Below are 19821 nucleotides of genomic sequence, written 5' to 3'. Positions count from 1 at the left end.
AGTGGGAATAGTAATTTTTACCCCTACGCTATCCAATGCTTTCCCTATTATTGCACTCTCTGGAGTGTGAATAGTAATTTTTACCCTCCCGCTATCCAACGCTTTCCCTACTGTTGCACTCACTGGAGTGGGAATAGTAATTTTTACCCTCCCGCTATCCAACGCTTTACCTACTGTTGCACTCACTGGAGTGGGAATAGTAATTTTTACCCTCCCGCTATCCAACGCTTTCCCTACTGTTGCACTCTCTGGAGTGGGAATAGTAATTTTTACCCCTATGCTATCCAACGCTTTCCCTACTGTTGCACTCACTGGAGTGGGAATAGTAAATGTTACCCTCCCGCTATCCAACGTTTTCCCTACTGTTGCACTCTCTGGAGTGTGAATAGTAATTTTTACCCCTACGCTATCCAACGCTTTCCCTACTGTTGCACTCACTGGAGTGGGAATAGTAAATGTTACCCTCCCGCTATCCAACGCTTTCCCTACTGTTGCACTCTCTGGAGTGGGAATAGTAATTTTTACCCCTACGCTATCCAATGTTTTCCCTATTATTGCACTCTCTGGAGTGGGAATAGTAATTTTTACCCTCCCGCTATCCAACGCTTTCCCTACTGTTGCACTCTCTGGAGTGGGAATAGTCATTTTTACCCCTACGCTATCCAACGCTTTCCCTACTGTTGCACTCACTGGAGTGGGAATAGTAAATGTTACCCTCCCGCTATCCAACGCTTTCCCTACTGTTGCACTCTCTGGAGTGGGAATAGTAATTTTTACCCCTACGCTATCCAACGCTTTCCCTACTGTTGCACTCACTGGAGTGGGAATAGTAAATGTTACCCTCCCGCTATCCAATGCTTTCCCTACTGTTGCACTCTCTGGAGTGGGAATAGTAATTTTTACCCCTACGCTATTCAATGTTTTCCCTATTATTGCACTCTCTGGAGTGGGAATAGTAATTTTTACCCTCCCGCTATCCAACGCTTTCCCTACTGTTGCACTCTCTGGAGTGGGAATAGTCATTTTTACCCCTACGCTATCCAACGCTTTCCCTACTGTTGCACTCACTGGAGTGGGAATAGTAAATGTTACCCTCCCGCTATCCAACGCTTTCCCTATGTTGCACTCTCTGGAGTGTGAATAGTAATTTTTACCCCTACGCTATCCAACGCTTTCCCTACTGTTGCACTCACTGGAGTGGGAATAGTAAATGTTACCCTCCCGCTATCCAATGCTTTCCCTACTGTTGCACTCTCTGGAGTGGGAATAGTAATTTTTACCCCTACGCTATCCAATGTTTTCCCTAATATTGCACTCTCTGGAGTGGGAATAGTCATTTTTACCCTCCCGCTATCCAACGCTTTTCCTACTGTTGCATTCTCTGGAGTGGGAATAGTAATTTTTACCCTCCCGCTATCCAACGCTTTCCCTACTATTGCACTTACTGGAGTGGTAATAGTAAATTTTACGCGCCCGCTATCCTACACAGAAAATATTGAATATTTTTAATTAATATCACGTTAAGATATATGTATTAATTTTTTTTTTTACTTACTTTAATTATTCATTAAGTTTACTGTTATTTAAGTATTTTTAAGTATGTGTCAGTTAATTATATGTATTATTTCATTTATTTAACATTACTTTTAAAACATTTAAAAAATTCGATATTTTGACTAACTATATTATTTACAACGATATTTTGGATTCGATATTTTTGTAATTTCCTGTTTGGAGATAGGACTTCGATATTTTGGCATTCTATATTTTGGCATCGATATTTTTGTAAGTCTATATTTTTGTAGTCGATATTATGTCAGTGATCCCTCTAAAACACCTCCTAACATATGCACTAGACATAAACCTGACCATCTGCTAATATGCTGCAAAATAAATAGAAAAGACATGTTGTCACCTAACGTGCCCCCATATACTTGTAATAGAACAAAATGCAAATATAAAAATGTTTACTAAAGTGACTATTTTACTGGTGATGCTTTTTAAGAGACAACTCTTATTTGTGTCAGGCATTTTTTATTATTATTGTTTGTGAATGGGACAAGTACATATATCACCGCCTAACCAAGCACTCAAATCACATAAAACTACAATGTTTTAATGCCACTTAAACACTTGATAATAGCAACTTTAAAACAAGCATTACAAAGTCAATAGGTCTGGCACTGGCTGCCAGCAATTCAACTTTGGCAATACTTGTTTTGTTTTGCCATGTTTTTTTCAAAACTTTACTTTTGGGGAAACAGCCAGGCCCTCATCAATCTAAGAAAACATTGGCGAAGGACAAAAATAGTGTTTTGTCTTCAAAAAGCACTCATTACCATAGTAGTTCCTAACACTGAAGTGCGTGGGTGCACTCTTGTGAAAGGGCAATATGCATTACTTCACAGTGAAGTAAGACAATGGCTGAAGTGGGTTGGCCAGCTGTCCCATAATGCATGCTGGAGGGGGCGGAAAAATGTAAATGACACCTCAACAGACTAATGGATTAAGGCTGGCTGAAACCCCTATAACTAACTATGTCTTACATATAGTTTTAGTAAAATCAAAAAGTCTAGGCTAATACCAAACCTAAAAAATCCAATTTATCTGGTGTTGGCTTTCAGCTGCTTGATGTTGCTAATGTTTTTTGCAATGTTTTTGTAAATCTCAAATACAAATACATAAAGAGAGTTGAAAAGATAAATAAATAGAGAGGCTTTCAAAGACAAATAGTGAGGGTTTTACAGATAGTCCTAAAAGCAAACAAAAACAGGTTGAGAAAACAGGAGGGGGAAGGCAAAAGGTTTCCAGGTGACCCTGCAGAGAGGGCCAAGTCCAACAAATCACCTGCCCATATTCTTTATCTTGTCTACACAAAAATATAATGTTTGTTTATACATTGTACAATGAAGAAAATACATTATACTAGGCACTTATGTTCTTCCAGACACAAAGTCACGGGACACCTAATCTGGGAAAGTTTGTTACCTCAAAGAAGATATTCCATTATTTCATCCAAATGGCATAAGTCAAATACAATTGATAAAAGAAATGTATAAATGGGAAAAAAGAAGCCTTAATGCAGAAACGTAGTGGGTCTGGAAAAAAGCACCCCAGAAAATATCGTCATAATACTCCTTTGAATATGGATACACAGAAAATGAAGTTGGGTTTCTTCTACCACAAACAGACCGAAGACTAATTCATATTGAGCAGATAGTACTGATAAATGAAATGCTGTAGCAAATAATTAAAAAACATAGATTCTCCTTTACAGCAGTTGCGGGGGAGAGACTCTTGGCAAGTTATTAACGATAAAATCAATTTGGAATTCTCAATTTCTAAAAATTCGAATCTGTTTTATGCTTCGAATTAAGAAATAGGAGCGGGCCAAGATATCACAATGCAACGGAGTACAACATACGGAAAAGCAGAAACAGACTGCATTGACTGACACCACAAACTATCATTGGAAAGGAGATTCCAGTGAGCCCCCAAAATGAATGTAGTCATGACCCGCAAAGATGTCTGTCTCTATTTGTGCTATTTCCAAATCCATTCAAAATGAAGAAGAATGGGAGGTGAGGACGCATAAACAACATGACCCACTAAACACGCTTTTCACTAACGTGTCAAACCCTCTTGTCATGAAGCTAGTGAAGCCCTTCAAAATAGGGTTCAGGCTTTGGTCCATTTGAAAATTGGACTATCAGCTGTTAGACCTCAGGACATCCAAGAACTATAAAATTGATTTATGGTGAGCACAAAAAACTCAGGATTGTATCATAGTAGGATGCATAGACACTAATCGTCCCTATTTTAGAGTTAAACCTGTAACTTTAGTTCAACAATCAGACATGCAATTTGTTTTGGGCATAAGTTACAGGCAGGAAAGGGGCACACTCCTCACTGTGCTGGAGGCAGAATCCAATAAGGGCCAAGCTGTTTAACGTGTTTGTAACCAATTCTATCTGTATATTAGTATTGAAGGGCTGTGACTTTCTTGTGCAGTCCATTTGGAGTGCTGTAAGATGCCTGTCTGTCTATCTTTTTGCTATTTTCCTCAGTAACAATGTGTTTCTAATGACTCTCAAATTGTATTTTCTCAACCTGAGGAGCGTAATCCGCCTCTGTGCAGCCATCTTTGAGTTTGTTTTTAACTTTTCATACACTTTTTAGTTGTTGACATTTCCCATATGCATGTAATTGTACACTTTGGGTTGATGAAGTAAGAATGATTGTGGGAAAGCCACAGGAGGAGCAGGACTGGACTGGTTAGATAACTCTTGCATAAGCTTAGCCAAGGAAAGTGGGGATCTAGGAGAAAGTTCCCTGATTTCTACTTCTGAGATCAACTTATGTAGACATTTGGAAGAGCACCTCCAAACGTACATGTTCGCAGTTTTAATCGCTAGAGAGGTATTTACCTTTTTTTTTTTTAAGATGAATAAACTGGACTAGACTTCAGTAGACTAAAACCATGGGGCCGAAGATGGACACGAGTCATCGGTTTGGTCAAAAAAACTTTTCTCGGCAAGCTAAACACGGCCATAAAAGTACATAAATAATGATACAGCTTAAAACATAAATCCAGAATATACACGTAATAAAAATGACCCATCATTAGCTTGAATAATATTTGAAACACAAATCTTTCCCTTTGGTGTATTGCCTTCTTCATAAAAAGAACAACATTAAAGCACACAAGGTTATATTAAGTGCAAACAAATATTTCAGTAATCTTTATAGGGTCTCATGTTCTGCGCAAAAAGCATAGGATTAAGATAATAACACCAAAGATTCTTATAAAAATTGCAGAACATAACGTGCTCTGTGCTTTGTTTACTCAAACCATCACATGGGCAGGGAGACATGTCTGAAGGGCAAGACTCTATTTTGGGAAAGAGACCAGATGATGAACAGTGCCAAATCTAAATCTAGTCAAAACATAGCATGTTTTAAATGTTATTGACACAGATAAATAATTGACATGAGTCATTGCCTATGACTTGCTTTCCTCAATTATATGCTTTGAATTGGTAACAATCTATTATATTTCTGTATTTGTTCTTTTTTGGATGCAAAGGCCATAAGATGGCGGAATGCAAGGGAAAATCGAAAACGTGAATTTAATTACGCACCAACTATCCTTGAACAAGCTCTATATGTTACAGTTGAGCGCTCTGAATTCGTTGTAAAGTCCCTTAAAACGCTACAAAAAGAGATATAGAAAAATAAAGATGTACCTCAACACAGCTGCTAAAGATAATTTTTTTTACAATTATTTTGCAAAGAGGGCTGTTTTACTAAAAAGATAAAGCCAGGTCCCAAATAATGCGAAACACCTAAGGATGTCAAGTGAAGGGCCGAGAGGGACAGCGAAATTAAGGTTAAATAGCGCCCGCTCGTCGCCCCTGCTAATGAATGGCGCTATAAAGGCGGCACATCTCAAAGTGTGGTATTGAAAATGGCTGGTGCTAAGTAGTGTGTCTTGTTGTATTTGCGTGGCTACTGATTCAGGAGCTTTGATATTTGTTCTGTGATATTATTTCATAATGACACGTTAGGGAGCCAAACATAGCCCGAAAGATTCCAGAGGTATAATTCAGCATTTTACTCTGGCGTCTTCCCAGCCGGAGCGAATTATTACAATAGCCTTCTTTATTCTGCAGTTCAGTGGTGGGATTTACTAGTACAAGTCTCCTGTACCAATACAGTAAAAAAAGCTCTTGTCAAAATTGCTGGATTATGAAACTTGTTACCTAAAGTTCAGTTGCCTTGGGCCATGAACGCCTTAGCCAGCTAAGCAGACACGGGAGCAGCAAAGACAGCTCAGATGAACAAGGAACAGTTGACAGTCATGCCACCACTCCCGCAGTTTGTGATTTGACAGGTCTTTCTGGTTGTGTATTGTTTCTTGGGTGTGACTCCTGTGGTGCGAAGCTAATGTTAAATGCACTGTTGGTATGTGCACCAAAAATGTCCGCTTGACTCCTTTACTTCCAAATCACCTGCCCCCACCCCACCCCCCCCACTGGCCAGGTGACTAGGCGCCTCTCTGGCACGAGATTGACACCAAGGAAGCGCCCTCGGGGCGCTTCCAGACGGCTGAAACAGGCTCCTTGCTGGGTTCTGACGCCTGTTATGGTGCCGGCCCTCGAGGCCCCCTTCTGGGGCGGCCTCTGCGATTCCTTTCATCAGCTATACATGGGGCCATCAGGACTGCCCATAGAAAAAGGCAATTTTGCGTTACTTGTGGTGCCTCCATCTTGAGTTGTTAATGCACTTCTGTTCCAGTATTGCCCAAAGTATGTGTTAGGAATTATAAAGTATCATAATTTCGAGTTCTAGTCTGACCAGCTGCTCTGGTATGCCTGAGGCTGTCACTGCGTGTTCCTGCTCTGCACTCTGCAGTACCGGAGACACATTGAGTGGTCAAGTGAGAGAAACAGTCAGTCATGGTGCAGTGCAAATCTCACCAGTTTGTCATCCACTGCTTTGCCCCCACTCTCACCCCAGGCCCATCCTGCATACATATAAGTATCTGTGACTAACATGGCCTCAATGCACTCAGTAGTTTTGCTGCTGCCGGAGGTATGATCAGTGTTCAATGACCTGAGTATCATGTCCATTGTGCTGTTTATGACTGTCTTACTCTTGACAGGTGAGTCCGGTATTGGTGGGTTCGCTTTGGAGCACTCATTGCCAGGTTTGGACTGTTTGCCAGGCATGTTTTACCCACTCCGGTACAATCTCCTACTTTAAAAGCTTGTAAAGATCTGGAGGGAGGCATGCCTCCTTTTCATTCTAAATACGTGACCGATGCGCCTTAATTTATTCCTGAGTATTCTGTGCCTCCAGGCATTCTTTACGCTCCACCGTGGGCCCTGGGAGATCTTTACCCCTCAACTAATCCCTGAGCCTATCAAGATCCAGAAACACCTCTTCTGTACACAGTCCAGAGAATAGAGAAACCAGGTGCCCCTGCATGTCCTCAACCTTGTTGGAGACATCTCCCTAGGGGTTAAAGACCAGCTCCGTAATGGTGTTCCCAGACCTCTCAAACCTCACCTTCCATGCCAGCAATGCAACAGCTTGCTCCTCATACTCAAACTGTCTCGTGCATCTGGTGTGCCACCTTTCCCTACACTTTGTGTCCAGCTTGATTTTCAAAATTTGCTGCACCTCTTCCAACCGCTTCAATATCCTTTTCCTATCCAATGACATATTTTGCATCTGCAAGGCAGCCTCAAAATCCCCCACTTCTTGCTCCAATCTGGCAAATTCCGCCCTTTCTGACTTATTTTTACAGTGCACCTGACTCCACCAAACCACTCAAATAAAAGCTTTAAAAGCATCCCAGGTTATCCCAAGGGGAGCAGAGCCGGCATTGTCAAGAAAAAAGTCAGCATTGGCTTTTTTCAAGGCGGATGCTACACCTACATCAAGAAGGAGAGCTCGATTTAGTGTCCACCTTGAATTCTGCCTGCTTCCTGAGCATTGAAGTAGCATAGCAAAAGCCGAGTAGTCGGAAACATGCCCAGACAGATGATTAACCTCTTTTATTTCTGGATCAATTTCAACGAAGAAGTAATCCAGTCTAGAGTAGTGGCCATATTATTTATTGTGGAACGTATAGCCTCTCATCGGGCCCTTTAGGTGTCTCCAACATCCACCAATCCCAGATCCTGCAGCATATTTCTAAGTGTCTGCCTAGTCCTAGGTGTTCAAGTGCAATCTCTCCAGGTAGATCTGTCTAGGGTAGTCTCCAATAAAGTGTTGAATTGCCCCAAGAATCAACGGGCCCTTGACTCAATCAGATTTCACTCCAGGTTTGAAATATAATGGGAGTCATCCAAATTCGGACTGCACAATCCTACATATCCTCCACACCTATAAACTCAAGCCCAGCACATCTCATTCCTGCCAAGGGCCACCTGCCGAGCTATCTGTTTTTGAGAATTTGACCTCCACCCCAGCACTCTTCCTTACCAGAAACGTAAACCCCTTACAATACTCCTTGATTAGAAACCACTTAGTTCTCCAACCATCTAAATTTAGTAAAAAGGGCTCTACTCTCATTCGCAGTCAAGTGGGTCTCCTGCAAAATATTGATGTGGGCATAACTCTCTTTGAGGCACTGCATTACCATTCTCTGCCTGTCCCAACTCCTAAGACCACATTCCAGGTGAAGACGCGTATCTCCTTTCCACCTCCCAATAGCCACAGCAAAATTCAATCCCTCTTCAAATGGGTTATCTGGTGCCTGTGTGCAGAAAAACTACTACTTAGTGAGACCAAGGACATTTGTTTCATTTTTGCCTACTGCTCCCCACCCTGTGCCCATTCACACATCCACACCAGCATCCCACCCTGGGGAACCCTCCAAATGTTTATAGGCATAGTAGATGCCTAAGAACGTCCCCAGGAAACACTAACAAAAACCACTCTCAAAAATACTTAGCTGCAGTGTGGCCCTCCGCTGCAAACCTGGCTTCTAGGATTTAAAAAAACAAGGCTTTGACCCCCTTTTAATAGAATCAATCAATGCATCTACATCCTTCAAAGTACAGTGGTTGAACATCTTATTATTCCACATAATGTGGAGCATTGCCAGAAATGTTAGTTACACCTTTGCTCCCAGATTCTGCAGCTCCTCCATCCTTCTACCAAGCTCCCACTGCCGCTGGCCCAGAAGCTTGAAGGAGTCTTCACTCCCATTAGGACATTAGAGGAGGACGTTGATGTGATTAATAATATCTCCATTGTGGGACACAGTTTTAAAAGATAGGCCAGGCACCAGTCTCAAGCAGGAGACACAGAGAGCACACAGAGACCCCTTCAAGAGGAACCAACAACGTCAGAAGCAAAGGAAAATCTTGGTACATTTCCTTTCATATGCAGTGAAGGAGATCATACTGAGTACTGCCTTAAGGAGTGGCTCCTTCAACACTTAAAGCTTCTATTTTACTATTAGATAAGATGTGTGCAAAGAGACCAGATCTTTTTGTTATGTGTCCAGCCGGTGCTATATAAACTCTTTGGGATACCATACCTGAACACCTCATTCAACAAATGGACTATCTTTAACTCTGCACAAATGAAAAGCCAAGCTATATAGGCTCTAACTTGACCTGAATGTGCCTTTGTATTTCTTCCTGTGCCTTTTCTTTTCATCCCCTCCTTTATTCTCTTCTTTTATTGTACCTCGCTTGTAATTTCAGGGTTCCTAATGCAACCAACTTTGTGTCATTCTTATCCTCCATCATTCTCTTGTGCCCGAATATCACCTACTCTTATTCACCTTTGACCTATCAACCCTGAATGATGACCCTTTGTTCCTTTTCTCATCTCCTCCAGTTCCCAAAAACTCTTTCTCTTTCTTGTCCTAAAACATAACATCTCCTGGACCAACCCTTTTCCTAACATCATTTACCCTTCTAACCTTCCGCTCTTTTACCTCCAATGTCTTTCTCTCATCTTATTTTAATAGTTGATCTCCTTTTTGCTTTCCCCTTGGTGAAAGCACTATGTGAAAACTTAATGTTAATCTTTTTTTTCCATTTTCACTTCAAGATGATTTCCAGTCTCCAGCATTGTTTTACTTGTAAAGCACCATTGCACCCTGGCTGGGTTGAATTGCACTATAAAAAATGGGGAATAAAATAAAAATAATAACAATAAAAATATATTTAGTAAAAGTCAAGTGTAGAGATTGCAAGCTATGCTGACCCTCATTAGATGTAGATGTAAGAGGTGGATGTGTCTTTCTTTACAGGCTCACTTTACTAGCTGAAAAGCTCTTTCTCTGGTAGGACATTGTAATGGAAGTGCTTCATAAAGCAAGAGAGAAACATGTTATATCGATTTGTATGGCACAGCTTATCACCCGTGAGGGTATCCAGGTGGTGGAGCAGGAATGTAGGTCGGGCGGCATTCCTAGTTGAACAGTCAAGTCTTTAATTTCTTGCCAAAAATTGAAGAGCGAATTAGCCGACCTGATGCTGGGGAAGTTCATTTCAGTTTTTGGTGGTGATACAGGAGAATGGGCGCCCTTTTCATTTGCTTCTGCGAATGCTGGGAACCCATGTGAGGGAGAGAGACCCTAGCTGTCTGGAAGGTTGTTCAGTTGAAGTCGGTCATTAAGGTATGCTGATCTGGTGTTGTGGAGGGCTTTGTATGAGTGGATGAGCAGCTTGAATTGGCAATGTTTCTGGATGGGTAGCCAGTGTAGTTAAGTGAAGTAGGGAGTAATGTGAGTGCTTCTTGGGGATGCCTAGGATGAATCTGGCGGCGGTGTTTTGGATGGCCTGGAGTCTTTGCATTGCCACAGTCAAGTCTACTGGTTATGACTATGAGGGTGAGGGCCAGCGTGACTGTGCATCTTTTGCATGTGAGTAGCCATTTGAAAATCTTGCAACGCACTCTGAGGATATGTGTGCCAATAATTTACAAATGATTAAGAAACTGATGTCCAGTGACAATTTACGGCGTCATTGTTGAAAAGCAAAATCAAAACGATCCCCTCTTTTTCCAATTTTTTTATTTTTTTATTTTTGACGCCCATGAACCAAGGGTCATTTGGGCAAACCCTCTGTGTGAGGCGGCACTCTGAGAATGAGGCAGCAGGATGAGATCACATTTTTGTCTTCTTTATTCATCATAGGTTTCTCATCTAGAACGGTGCTGAGGTTTCTGGTGTGGTCTGTGGGGGTGGGCGTGGTTGTGGGACCTAATTCGGGTGGCCACTAGGAGAAGTCCCAAGGGAGCTATTGTTTCCGAAGATCAGGATCTACATTTTGTCTGTTTTGAGTTTAAGGCACCTCTCGCTCATCGTGTTGGCCAGGTTGGATATGCAGGAGGTGAAATTAGTCCCGGAGGTAAGTAAACAAATAAATCAATAAAATGGATTTCATTGCGAGCGCTGCATTGCCAAATGCGATGCAGCGCACGCAACGAAATTCATTGTATTTATTTATTTGTTTACTTACCTCAGTTCGGCCGTATTCCATAGTTTACTACCCCCCCACCCTGCTCCTCCCCCGTCCTGCAGCACTCCCTCCACGGGCTGCTACTGTGGAGCAATCAGGCTTAACTTTGAGGCTATGTGCAAAGTATTTTTTGCAATACTTCAAACAGTAATAAAGTGAAAAATACCACACAAAAAGGATCTCACACAAAGTTAGAAAAATAGAGTGATTTCTAACAAATAAAACGAGACTGAAACAACAAAAATATAATCAGAGGAACCGGATTTATGCAATTTTAAAGATTTCAACGGAACTAGAGGCAAAATCCACAAAGCGCAACTGTGGGTAACAGGTAGCACCGGACCAGGAGAAAGTCACAAGTTCAGGCACACCATAATGGAGCACTGGCAAGCTACAGGGACCCAGTTAGGCCCACTGTACAAGAAGTCCTTCAATCCTGGTTTGTGGGGCATTGCGAGGGTCCACATTGAAGATGTGTCATATAGCCGAGGTGGTGTGTTAGATCAAAAACATGCGAGGTTGCGGTGTGAGGTCCTGCATCATCATAGGGAATCCCATCAACAAGGGCTTGCGATGGGAAGGCCGACATCGAGGATGCGCTGAGCTGCCGGGGCAAGGAGTCGGTTCCGAGATGCGGCAATGCTGCGGTCGGTGGTCCTGCATCATGGAGGATCCCATTGACACGGACTTGCAATGTGAACTCCGGCATCGAGGATGCATAGTGCAGGTGGGCCGATGCATCTGTTCCGGAGAGCTGCGAGTCTGGCACCATCGTTGAGGCTGCCATCAATGACAGATGTGAAGGTCTGCACCGTGGATGCATCACGCAGCTGCAGTTCCAAAGATGCAGCGGTCTGTGATGTAATGCAGGTCTTTGTGACGATGAGGACCCACACAGCAGAAGTGATGCATCAGTTCAGTTCAGGGTTGCACCACGGAGCAAAGGAGATCCATTGGCTTCACTGGATCAACAGAGGCTGTCAAAGCACATTAGGCTCACTTCCAAGGGTCCAGGACTGGGATGGCACCATTTAGCAGGGTACACTCACAGATGGTAGAGTCCAGGAGCTGGGGTTGTGGTTCTGGCAGCCTCCTGTTCCTGAGGCGCAAGTCAGGAGGCCTCCCAACTTGCCCCTGAAGTCACTTTGGGGTCCTGGGTTCAATGGATGTGGGTCCAGTCCTTCTCACGCAGGCAAGAGGGCAGCATTCAGCACGTCAGCAGGGCAGCAGTCCAGCAGAGTGGCAGTCCTTTCAGCAGCACATCAGTTCATTTTCCTGGCAGAGGATTCACAGGTCCGGAAGTGTACTAAAGAGATGGGGGCTGACTCCCAATATTTATACCCATGGTTGCACCAAGTTTGACCCAAAATCAGGCTACAGACACCAAATGGTTAGGATAACAAAAATGCCAACTTTCTAAAAGTAGCATTTTTAGAATAGTGCTTAAAAATCCGACTTTACCATGAAAGACAGCTTTTAATTACAATTCTTTGGATAACAAACTCGACCTTTCCACCTGGTCCCAATTGGAAGCTGCAGCTTATTAAATGTAATAAGGTAACTTCAGTTTTTATCCTATGGGAATGGTAGGCCTTGCAGTAGTGAAAAACAAATGTAAGAGTTTTTCACTACCAAGACATGTGAACCTTAAAAGTGCATGTGCAACTTTTTAAATACACTGTGCCCTGCCCTCTGGGCTGTCCAGTGCCCACCGTATTTGCATTAAAAGGAAGGTTGGGCCTGGCAAAACGTTTATTTTGCCAGGCTGAAATAGGTCATTTAAAACTGCATACAAAGGCTGCAATGGCAGGCTTGAGACATGTTTGAAAGAGCAACTTAAATGGGTGATACAACCAGGGCTGCAGGCCCACTAGTAGCCGTTAATTTCCTGGCTCTGGAGACTTGTAGTACCACTTTACTAAGGATTTATAAGTACATTAAATATGCCCGCTGGGTATGAGCAAATGTTGCCATATTTTAAGAAGGGAGCACATGCACTTTAGCACTGGTCAGCAGTGGTAAAGTGTGCAAAGTCGGAGGAGGAGCCTAGCACGCATCCAAGATGGTCGTGTGAGCACAGGGCTCCCCGGACCCTCGCTGCTCCTCGGAACTTATCCTGACTTGGTTGACGGATTCTGGAAGATGAACGTTGGCTGAACCCTAAACTCTTTTCAGAAACCAAATCGGACCTGGGAGACCTGATCTATGGTGGTTTGAACTTTTGAGGCCCAACTGATGGCTGTGCCCGGTGCGAAGGTGAACTGTGGAGCCGGGGCATAGTTGAACAACAACGGCATCGGGGCTGTGCCGGCGGCCGTCTCATCACTTTCGGTTTCACTTTTGGATCTCTGAGTGGCTGGACAGTGGAGTTGCTTTGTGCGGCTGGGTTTTTACTCGGCCTTCACTTCGTGCCTTTGCCTCCGCCTGAACCCAGTGTGCCCATTGACTTTGATCCTCTCGCACCGTCACATTGCGGTCCCTGGTACGGCTCGTGTCGGCTTCGCCCGTGCCACTTTGACGCTTGCTCGGTGGTCCCCTTCGGCGAGCGTGGTTCCACATGGGAGGCAGAGGGGATCCCGAGAGGCGTAAGACCAAGACATCCCTACGTGGGGGACCGGTCCAGACCAACAACATGGACCGCTACACTCAGGGTAAAGGGTCCCCTGGGACGGCCAGTGTTCTCCCGGATGACGCTGGGGGTGTTCCGTCCGCCCCTCCGGATTTGTCCCTGCAGGACATCATGGGCGCCATTAATGGCATCAAGGAGACCATCGCTCAGCAGTACGAGGCCTTGGCCCGTAAAATCGACACGGTGGCCATTGATGTTACGCTAATTCGGGCGGATCTCTCTAAGACCAATGAGAGGGTCCAGTCGCTGGATTTGCGGACGTCCACCCTTGGTACGGATGTGTCGGACCTGCAGACTGCTCTCGGCGACCTCAAGTCGACCAACGACCTGATGGCCCGGCGGCTGGAGGACTTCGAGGGACGGGCTCGACGCAATAACATCCGCGTCATAGGTGTTCCGGAGGCCTCCGACAATCGCCCGGTGGATCTTATGGTTGAGGAACTCATCCTCAAACAGCTTGCCCCCGCTGGCCTGAGTAAGTTATTTGCCGTGGAGCGGGCCCATTGAGTCCCAGGCGGTCGGCCGCGACCGGGAGCTCCCACGAGGCCTATTGTCGCAAAACTTTTTCACTACAGAGACCGAGATGCGATTCTGCAGGCCTCACGGGTACATGGCCCGGTCCGATATGAGAACTCATCCGTTAACTTTTTCCCGGACTTCACCCAACTGGTCCAGAAACAGCGGATGGGTTTCCAGGAGGTGAAGCGCCGTCTCCGGGACCTGGGTCTTAAGTACTCGATGCTTTTTCCTGCTAAGCTCCGAGTGGAATACGAAGACCGGGCTACCTTTTTTGACTGTCCTGCGACTGTGAGTGACTGGCTGGATTCTCTGCCGGACCGGGGTGACCGGCCTGGGCCTTCTGGTGGTGCCGAGGGTGGCGGGCCTCCTTCGGAGTGACTTTTGGTCCTTGACTTTGACATTTTGTTTTGTTCGGCTGGGTTCTACTTCTTTTGTACATTTTGTTTAATTATGGTCTATGTTGGGGGTGGGCAGGGACGGGTCCCTTTCCTCCTCCGGGGTCTTTTCGTAGAATGGGGTTTGTAGGGCGACAGGCACACTGCAAGTTGGGGTGGTTTTCTGGACCGCAGGGGTGCAGGGTGGGGGGAGTTGAATTTGGGGGGGGGGTTGGTGGGTGGGAGGGGTTGTTTGGATTTGTGTTTTTTGTTTTCAAGGCGAGGTATTGGCTCTGTTTCAGTTTCAGGTGTCGCGCTATTTGCTGGGGGACCTTTGATCTATTGGAGGGGATGGGGGGGGGACGGGTTGAGACTGATGTCTTGGAACGTCAACGGATTGGGGGATCGTATCAAACGGGGTGTGGTGCTGCAGTATTTGCGTCGTTTGACTCCTGATGTGGTATTCTTACAGGAGACGCATCTGGTTGGTAATGTTTGTCATGCCATGAACAGGGGGGGATACCGACTCGTGGCCCATTCCGGTTTCACCACTGGCTCTAGAGGGGTGGGCATTCTCCTACGATCTTCACTTCCGCTAGAGATCACCAGGGTTGTCCTAGATGATAGAGGGCGCTATGTGGCTCTGATTGGGAGGTGGGAGGGACAGTCCCTTTCCTTGGTTTCGGTTTATGTTCCCCCGGGCCTCCAGAACTCCACTTTCTCAGACTGTGGTCGTATGCTGCTTGAGCTTCCTGACAGTCTTTTGCTTATGGGTGGGGATTTTAATTCGGTTGTTTCGGGTGATTTGGATCGCCACCCGCCCAGGGCCCTCCCTGCTGCCCAGGCGTGGCTCGGCGGACTCTTGGATACCTTCGGTCTGGTGGATTGTTGGAGGTTAATGCATCCGACACAGTGTCAGTACACATTTCACTCTGGGGCCCATAGGAGTCTCTCCAGATTGGATTATTTTCTTATGCCCGCGGCCCAGACTGCCCGGATTCGAGAGGTCAAGCACTTGGCCCGGGGTATCTCTGATCATTCCCCACTGTGGTTGCTTTTCGACACCGGGATGCGGTCCGCTGGGCGGATCGCCCCTATTAACCCTTGGTACTTGCGAGACCCCAAGATTCGTGATAGCCTTGTTAAGTCGATTGATCAGTATTTTCTCGAGAATGAGGGGTCGGTGTTGTCCTCAGTGTCCCTGTGGGAAGCCTTCAAAACAGTGCTCCGCGGGCATGCCCTATCCCAGATAGTGGAGGCTAAGAGGGTTAAGAATGAGGCGGTGGTGAAGCTGGAGACTGAAATATCGGGGCTGGAGGCGGCTTTGGAGATGGGTGTCACTCAGGATGGGCTTCATGCCCTCAGCTTGAAGCAGTTTGAATATAAGTCTCTTGTCACTGACGCGGCCAAGAGCATGTATAGGGAGCAACAGGGTAGGTTGTATGATGCCGGGGACAAGGCGGGTAAACTGATTGCTTGGTTGGATAAGAAGGAGAGAGTGAATCGTGTGGTCCCGGAGCTTCGGGTTTCGGATGGAGTGTGTGTGACTGACCCTGGTGAGATTGTGGAGTGTTTTGCTGACCACCTCCGGGCGGTGTACTCCCCGGTGTCTGATAGAGATGAGGATGACTCTCGTCTCTTGCTGCGGGATATTGCCTTGCCCGGCCTATCCGTCGAGGACCGTGAGCAGATGGATGCCTCCCTGTCTGTCGCCGAGATTGCTACCGCGATTCGTTCCCTTCGCTCGGGCAAGGCTATGGGCCCCAACGGACTGCCGATTGAACTGTATAAACTACGCCCGGATAAAATCGCGCCCTTCCTCCGTCGTATGTTTCTGGAGTCGCTCGAGCGGGGTTCCCTTCCCGACGACCAGCGTCTGGCTACTATAGTTGTTATTCCCAAGGACGGTAAGCCACGAGACCGCTGTGCCTCATATAGGCCTATCTCCCTACTAAATTCCGAACCGAAAATCCTTGCCAAGGTTCTCGCTAATCGCTTGCTGGGAGTTATCTGTGATTTGATACATCCGGATCAATGCGGCTTTATCCCTCATCGTAATACCGCTCTCAACTTGCGGCGTCTACATGGCGTCCTCGCTAGGGCGGAGTACTTCTCTGAACCGGCCATATTGGTTTCCTTAGACGCCACGATGGCCTTTGATACCATCGAGTGGCCATTCCTTTGGGCCGTATTGGCGAAGTTTGGCTTTGGGGAGGGATTTATTGGTTGGGTGAAGCTCCTCTATGCTGGTCCAATGGCTCAGGTGGTTGTCAATGGGCGGGTTTCTCGGCCCTTCGCGCTCGGGAGGGGTACTAGGCAGGGGTGCCCGTTGTCCCCTCTGCTCCTTGCTCTCGCCTTGGAACCGCTCGCTGCCTGGCTCCGCTGGGAGCCCTCGATCAGAGGGATCCGGTGGGCCCCGGGCTTCGAGGATCGGGTCTCGTTGTACGGGGATGATATTCTTCTGTACCTCACCTCGCCGCGGAAGTCGCTCAATGTGCTTTTTGATGTCCTTACTTCCTTCGGGAGAAATTCGGGTTTGATAATTAACTGGTCCAAATCTTGCGTGTATCCTATCTCCGGTGGCCTTCCTCTCTTGCCGCCTCGGCTTCCGATCCAAACATCTCAATCCGGCTTTAAATACTTAGGGGTATACGTTTCGTTGGATCCGGCGGTCCGCTATGAGCAGAATCTCCTGTCTCCCCTCCGGCGTTTGAGGGCGGACACGGCTCGGTGGTGTAAGTTGCCCTTGTCTCCACTTGGTCGCGCAGCACTGTTTAAAATGATGTCCCTTCCCAGATTTCTTTACGCTCTCCAGAACTCCTTCGATATCATTCCGGCGGCCTACTTTAGGGAAGTGGAGAGTTTGCAGAGGAAACTGGTTTGGGACGGTCGTGCGCGTATCGCTTTGGCAAAGCTGACTCTTCCCTGGTATGACGGGGGCATCGCGCTTCCTGACATTAGAAGGTACTATTGGGCCTCCCAGCTGTCTGCCATTAACCATGCTACGTACGCTCCTGGCTCGAACCCGGCATATGAGATGGATAAATTCCTGCTTCCCGGCGGTAACTATAACAGAGCGCTTTACTCTCGATCTGCCGGAGAGACCCTCACGGGCCCTACTAGGATTGCGGTACGTGTGTGGAAGGCGGCGAATGTAGCTGTGGGCTGGAGTGAGCGGTTAACGTGTGCTACTCCTCTATTCGCCTCAGAGCGCTTGGGAAGCCTCTGGACAACGAAAGGCTTTGAGCACTGGGATACGATCGGCATTAGCAGAGTGGGGGACCTATGGGTTAAAGGCGCGGTTAAATCCTTCGCGGCGCTTCAGAGCGAGTACGAGCTTAGTGAAAGGGAGTTCTTCCGCTATGCCCAGGTTCGGCACGCCCTACTCTCGGTCTTTGGGGAGGGGACCACGGTCCCTGTTTCTTCGCCTCTCGAGGACCGTATACTCGACGGACACGTCCCCGACAGTACTATCTCCCTGATTTATAAAAAACTAATAAATAATCGGGCTGATCTCTTGGTGCGTCTTCGGGAGGCATGGACGGGAGATGGGGTGGAGTTGGACGACGAGGACTGGCAGTCTGCGCTGTCATCCCCTAAGGAGGTTGCCATCCCGGCCCGTCTCCGTCTGGTCCAGCTTAAGATTCTCCATCGTGTCTATGTGACGGGTCCCTGTTTGGTCTCGATGGTGTTTTCTGACAACGGGCTCTGTAAGCGTGGCTGCGGGCTCAGTGCCACCTTTCTCCACATCCTCTGGGAGTGCCGCGAGGTGGCTGAATATTGGCGCCAGGTGCATGATGTTATGAAACGAGTCACTGGGGTCGCTCTGCTGCCGGAGGTGCGCCGATGTGTTCTGAATGTGTGGGAGCCCAATGACTATAATGCGGCCCAGGCTCAGTGGGCGGCCCTTGGGAACATGATCGCAAAGAGAGATATTGCGCAGCTTTGGGGTTCCCAACGGCCTCCCACCGTGTCCGTATGGAAGGAGAACATGGACTGGTGCATGTTCAGGGAGAAGACGGTGTATGTGGCTCGTGGTAAACCGGGGGCGTGGGGTAGAATCTGGGGTCAGTGGAATGTGTATCGAGGGACTATCTGTTCTCCCCCCTGGTGGATACGTCTGAGGTTGCCTTGTCCCCCTGATCCTTGAGGGTTCCTTGCTTACTTTGTTCATCTGAGTATAGATTTGGTTTTCCCGTGGCCCCCCCCTCCCTCTCAGACCCCCCTTTTATTGACCACCCTAGGGTGGTCCTATGTGGAGTTCCTCTGCTATGGTTAGACGCCCTTTCAATGTTTTTCGCCTTGCTTTTTGTTTTTCTTTACTTTGGTTGATAGTTATGTAAAAAGGGTGTATCCTGACTTCCTTTATGTGCAGCCTGATCTCCTGTCATTTAGCGGAGCCCCTGCGGGCCAGTCATTGTTTTTGAACTGCTTGATCATTTCTGCATACTAGCGGCCGGCCCAGGAGGTTGTAGGCCCCTGCTTGTACCCTTTTTCTCTGCACAATAAAATTTTTATAAAAAAAAAAAAAGTGTGCAAAGTCCTAAGGCCAGCAAAAACGAGATCATCAAAAATGGAGAAGGAAGGCAAAATGTGTAGGGGTGACCCTGCATAAAGGGCCAAGTTCAACACCCATAGTGTATTTTTGCATGCTAACATATTTACATCCTTTGCTTTGCACTATGTCACGTTCACTTACAGCCAAACATATACTGCTGTGGTTAACTTTACAAGCAGGGCTCACTTCCTTTCATTTACTGTTTCAAGTAGTCTAGATTTTCATTTGCAGACCCTATGAACAATACTTTTAAGGCTTTCAATAACTATGTTTACAGGTGTGACAAAATTTATGGCATTAGTACTATTATTTACCAATGTCTACAGAAGTTCTCTAAATTAGAAGGAACAAATACTTCAACCGATGGGGCTATTAATGTCAAATGTTCTTACTAGATTAACATAAGAAAGTGGATTATTAGTTGGGGTGCATGTTACTCTGCCAAAAGTAATAGTTTCTCTATTCTTATTAGATCCTGTAAAAGTTTCAATAATTTACACCTGAGCTCCAACCAAGGTAGCTATGGCACATGACAGACAGGCTTAATTTAGGAAAATGTACAAAACATTTAGAAGTACCAAAATAGTGAAATAAAAGTCAAAAACACAATCAAATAAACATATCATTACAATTTATAAAGATTCAACATATTTCAATGAATAACATAACACCAAAACAACAAAAATCTAATTAGGGGAACTAGAGATATGAATTTTTAAAGTTTTAAATGGAAATTGTGCCAAAAAGTGC

Source organism: Triturus cristatus, chromosome 9, assembly GCF_964204655.1.
Source record: "Triturus cristatus chromosome 9, aTriCri1.1, whole genome shotgun sequence".
NCBI classification, from domain to species: Eukaryota; Metazoa; Chordata; class Amphibia; order Caudata; family Salamandridae; genus Triturus; species Triturus cristatus.
Note: the sequence above shows the minus strand (reverse complement) of the source record.